Consider the following 6190-nt stretch of genomic DNA (forward strand, 5'->3'; position numbering starts at 1 on the left):
TAGAGATCTATGATAGAAACAGGTGTAGTGAGAATTCCGGAATTTTGGTTTATGTTTTCATTTTAACCCCAGGTGTGGGGATATAGGACTGCAGCAGAGGTGTGGTTTGCCAGCTGCAGGTAGTTTCTGCAATTGGGTGACATTGGGAATAATGGAAACTTCACAGGGATACAAAGTCTAGGGCCCGAGAGGCAGTGTGGGTGGTTGAGGTTTGTTAGTATTCATGCTCGAAGAAGCAGCAAGAATTAAAATTAGATTCAAGGATCTCTCTCTGCCCTTCTCTCTCTCCTAACTAGTGATAGGGGTGAAACCCAGAAGGATAAAATTGAGAAGAACCCACAGAGTGGCAAAAGCCAGCTGCAATGGGAGATGCTTGGTGCCGGGACCTGAGCTGGGACAGGGACTCCTGCAGCAGAAGGCCTCTGGCTCCCTCTCTGCTCCTGCTGGGACCGCTGGCTCAGAACTTGTTACTCCTTGGAGGCCATGAAGGAAGTGAGCTTGACAAAGGTGCTGAAGTGACACTGATCCTGCATCAAAAGTGAAGAGTGGAGACAGCCTGGTCCTCAGTCCAGGATGCCCTTCATGTGCCTCACCTTATTGATGTCATCGTACTTGGTATCGAAGCATGTTAGGTCCACAGTGGACACACTGGGGGAAGGAACACAGAAGACCATACCAGTGAGTTACCCATTTAGCTCTGGGATGACCATGTCTACAGCCTTAGCAGTGCCAGTCAATGTAAGGATGATGTTTTAGGCAGCCCTGTGATTCCCTGGGTGGCGGTGATGATGTGACTTGTGATCCTAAGCCCCTTGATAGTGCTAGGTGGGGTTGGGGGTAAGCAGTTGGTCATGCAAGAGGTATTACTGTCAGTCTTGAGCAATTCATACTTCTCATGGCTCACACCCATCACAAACAGGAGAGCATCTGCAGAGGGGGCAGAGACGACGACACTTTCAGCTCCACGCTTCAAGTGAGCTTTGTTCTCCATGGTGGTAAAGATGCCAGTAGACTCTAACACGCTTGGCACTAGCATCACCCCATCTGATGATGGAGTCTCACTGCTGGAAGACGGAAGTGGCCTCTCCTTTCTTTGGTGACAAGTTTCCTGTTCTGAGCCTTGACTGCTGTGGAGTACGCCATGGATAGAATTGGACTGGAACACATACACCGTGTATTTGTAATCAGTGAGGAGTCATTGACGGCAACGATGTCCACTTTACCAAGAGTTGAAGACAGCCCTGGTAGCCAAGAGCCCAGCACAGCCCAGTGAAGCCACTCAGACCTTCATGGTGTCTCGGACTAGACTGTACTACACAGAAAATGCTGCTGTCTCTGTGATGGAGTGTTTTAATTAATGTTGGATGTTAACGTGACTGGATTGCCACAAGTTGTGAAGTGAGGCTGCAGTGATCCCTTGGAAGTATGGATTATTCAGACCCTGGAATTGGTTTGTGGTACTGTCAGGTCCAAAGGAAACTTTAGTTTCCTAAACTGCAATAGGCAGTGCTTGTGTACAGCAATGACAGTCCTGACTTCCCTTAAGCTGGACTGCAGAGGGATTGTTGGCAGTTAAGTAAAACCCAGCATTTCCCAGGAACTTCTGAAACAGGCTCAGCCAAAGCATCATTCTGACAGAAGGGACATGTGGCTCTTCGTTTGACACACACCTGTGACTGCATAGCAAAGCCCATGACCCCCTCAGCCCCTATTCTATTCATACATACTTGTTATATACCTCAAAGCCCATGCTGGCCCCTCACTACCTCCTCTACCCTAAACCCTCTCCCCCAGCTGCTGGTCATCCTTATTTTCCACTCCCAGCTTTTCTATCCCTGGCCACATCTAGTCTGTTAGAGAAAGTCTGCTCAGGGAAGCAGGAGGCTGTGTTTAAAGGTAACAGCCTCACATTGGTGAAAGGCAAGTGTTTGGGTTTTAGCCTAGGAATTTCTGGCTTCTTGTAGCCATTTTTATAGTGAGAGTCAGGAGCAACACAGCAGAGCAGAAATATTGGCAAACCTTGTAGTTTGACCAGAGAAGCAGCTTGTTTAAAGGGTCCTTCCTAAGGAGTACACAATTACTAAGAGATTAGTGCCATTCAAAGGGTGTGTGGGAAAGTCTAGGTGTGATTGCTCACCTGGGGGGGGGGGGGTCCCAGCACTTAGAGAGTTGGTGTGAGTTTGAGACCAGCCTAGACTACAGAGTGAAACCCTATCTCAAAGGAAGTGCACTTCACTAGGACAACATAAAAAAATCTTTGAAGTAATTTTCCATGATTAGTAAGACCCCATCTATCATAGCCTCAAAGGCAGCACAATATAAATTAATTTCAAAGACTTTAGGAAGGGCCCTGGGACACCCTGGTTGCACAGAGTCATCTAGGGTATTGTTTCTCAGGGATTTTCCTCCATATTTAGCCATCAAAGCATTCAGAGATTGTTACTGAGGTTGAGATGGACCCTAGTACACTAGTCCCACCCCCAACCTCCGGCCCCAGCCCCCAGCCCCCAGCCCCCAGCCCTCAACCCCACCACCATTTACTCTTAAACCAATTCTGAAGGCAGGAGTTAGGTCTTATAGAGGCTTGGCATGAGATTTCAAAGGAGAGAAAACCTGAGACTGTAGAATGGCTGGGTCAGGACCCACAGCAGCCCCTGGTGGTGAAGCATGAGACTGGGCAGGAGGCCAAGACTAGTGGAGAAATAACCTGCCAAATCTGAGAGACTGGCTTACAACTAGCAAGGCCAGAGGGGTGGTACTATCCAAGACCTTTGAAGTACATGCCACACCACTGTGGACCCCATTACTAGTCACCAAGCCCTAAGTTAATGTTAGCCCCACTAAGTTTCTATGTCTGAGAATTCTAGTCAAACCCTCCCTTTCTGGACTCCTCTGGGTGCCTATTTCTACTGGGAATGGGAATGTTTGGCCAGAGCTGCTGTATAAGTTTGTAACTTGATTTTCACAGTGCTTCAGAACTGAAGGTATTGACTGCCCGAGGGGATTTTGGGCCTGGACTTTGGAGCAAGGGAACTCTTAAGATTTTGATGACTCTTGGCAAAGAACTGAAATGCATTTTTTTTGCATTGTGAAGAGAACATGAGCTTTTGAAGCCAGAGGCAAATGCTGTAATGTGAATCTTAAATGTATGTCCCCTCCAAAAGTCCATGGGTCAGAGGCTCATTCTCCCACAAACAAGGGTCGGTGGAACCTTTAAGGGGCAGAGTCTGGTACATAAACATTACATCCTGAGGGGCATGCACTTGGAAGAGATATTAGGGTAATCTGGATCTATCACCCCTCCTAATACTGTTATTAGCCTGTTGGTTTAAGGGCATTAGAAGCCCAAAATGACCAGAGGGAAGTCTGAGCTTCCAGTTCAATGGAATGTTTTTTGTGGTTTCTGGCAGGAGCACTCCCCACTCTGGAATCAAAACTTCTAGGCCAGCAGAATGTAGGGTTGTGGAAACAGGATGTGAAACTTTCATAGTGGGTCACTAGGAGTGATAGTGAGTGGAACTATCTCCTTTTCAACCCCTTGATTCCTGAACCCGTGAGTCCTGGCTATGGGAGAAACTGTACCATATATTGAACATTGATTCAAAGCATATACCACCTTCTGGAGAACCCTGCCCCAGCCCTCCGTGCTGCTGCTACCAATTTGACACTGTAACTTCGTCGTTAGTAGGCCATTCCATCTATCATCCCAGCTGCTTCAGGATGATGGGGAACATGGTAAAACCAGTGGATTCCACGATCCTGGGCCCACTATCACACTTCTCTGGCTGTGAAATGAGTTCCTCGGTCAGAAGCGATCTTGTATAGAATACCATGATGGTAGATAAAGCATTCTGTAAGTCCAAGGATGGTGGTTTTGACAGAAGCATTATGTACAAAAAAAGCAAATTCATAACCAGAATAAGTATCTATTACAGTAAGAACAAACATTGCTTTGTTCAAGAAGGAAGTGGTCCAATGTAGTCAACCTGCCACCAGGTTGCCGGCTGGTCACCTCGAGGAATGGTGCCATATCTGGGGCTCAGTGTTGGTCTCGGCTGTTGGCAGATCTGGCATTCAACAGCAGCTGTAGCCAGAACAGCCTTGGTGAGTGGAAGTCCATGTTGTTGAGACCAAGCATAAGCCCCATCTCTGCCACCATGGCCACTTTGTTCATATGCCCATTGAGCAATGACAGGGATGGCTGGGGACAGAGGCTGACTGTCCACAGAACGGGTCATCTTAGCCACTTGATTGGTTCCCAATTGATGCTGATTCCAGGAGATCCCGAGAAATATTGTGGCATTCCAGTTAAAGTTGGAGCTTATGGAGACTGGGGGATTAACGGAGTTTTGGCTGATGTCTGATTCAGGCCCAAAAGCTCAGATTGTCTCTCAGACTTATCTGTTAAGCAGGAATATTGAAGGACTGTTCTCCCTTGACTCTGCAAAGTTTGTAGATTGACTTTGTAGTATCCTATTTGCCCACAGTTTGGACGGCATGCTGGCAGCAGTCAAGTCAAGGACAGGTTTTTCCCAGGCCTAACTTTGCCATATTTGAAGCAAACTGCATAAGGAGTTTCTTCAATGCCCATCAACTTCTTTGAAGTAGTATGGGGCACTATCAGGGTGTATCAGTAGTATGGGGCGTTTTTAGGGTGTATCAGTAGTATGGGGTGCTATCACATGTTGGTGACTCATTGTCAAGAAAAGCCTCGTGTTATTAAAACATCTTAAATGTCATGTCCTTCAGATCTGTGAAGTGTTTGAAGACAGTTTATCTGTCTAAAATATATCTGAATAGGCAAGTGCTGCTTATTTCTTGCTATTTACTATCTGTTTCACTTTGAAAACATCTACAGGAGGCTAAATGAAGCTTATTTCTGTAACTAAACTAAATTCTGTAAATTAACTAAACTAGTACCTAACATGACCATAAGTTTGATTGACTGACTACTAACTTGCAATTTTTTAAAAGATATATATATAATTACATAAGTACAGTGTAGCTATCTTCAGACACACCAGAAGAGGGCATCAGATCTCATTACAGATGGTCGTGAGCCACCATGTTGTTGCTGGGCATTAAACTCAGGACCTCTGGAAGAGCTGTCAGTGTTCTTAACTGCTGAGCCATCTCTCCAGCACTAACTTGCATTTCTTAATTATCCTAAACAATTTGTAATAGTAACTTTCAAGGACTAGAACTTTACATTACATTTTAAAGTGACTTAGATATGTACAATACCTTAACAAGAGTTGAGACATATATACAGTATGTTGTAACAAAAATAACCATAAATTTTAATCAGTATACAAAACCCCATACCAATATAAAAACATTTGGCTCGTTGTTGCTTTCTAGTCTAAAAGTAGATTCAATAATCTACCATTTTATCCTATCATTCTATATCCCCCTTTTTTCTTACAATCCCCTCTTCTCTCCTTTTCCCCCTAAAATTAGATATGAGAGAAAGGATAGAGGAAAGAAAAGAAAGAGAGAAAGCGATCCCTGAATCTAACCACCTTTACTTTGTTTCCTTCCTGACCAAGACCATTAACAACTTCTGACCAACCACCCTTAAACAATGATAAACATCCATCGTCTATCTAACAACCAAAAGCCACCCAGGAATGGGAGCATTATTTTCTTAAGATTGCTTCCTGTTGTGGATGTGTAGGGGGAGCAATGACATCTTTGGGGGGCTCTAAAAACATTGGGATATTGGCCAAAGTCCTGGGAGAGCTACCTGCATCGTTTGCTGTCCAGTCTTCATGTGATGGGAAAGCACAGAACTTAACTGAGGTCCTGGCTGGAACAGTCTGTGGGGCTGGACCAATTGAGCTAGACCTTTGAAGTTGTTCTGGATACAGATTTTTGAGGGAACAGCTACTGAGGCAGTCTGTGAGGCTGGATCACCTGGGTTACTTGTCTTGTTGTCTTTATTGATGTCCAGTCCTCTAAAAACACACAAACTTCTAAAGGTAATATACATTTCTGTATTAGCATATGTATGGAATGTGCAGTGTGCACAAATCAATTAAAGATGATTCTCTGCTCTATGTTTGAGCAGGAAAGGCATCAAATTCTGTAAGTCCATTTGAACTGTATAACTAAACTTTAATAAAAATCTCCGTCCATGTCATATAAAAAGATGGCATGTAATACTAAGTCCTGAGGCCTCTGTAGCCAA

The sequence above is a fragment of the Arvicanthis niloticus genome, chromosome 4, assembly GCF_011762505.2.
Source record: "Arvicanthis niloticus isolate mArvNil1 chromosome 4, mArvNil1.pat.X, whole genome shotgun sequence".
NCBI lineage: Eukaryota > Metazoa > Chordata > Mammalia > Rodentia > Muridae > Arvicanthis > Arvicanthis niloticus.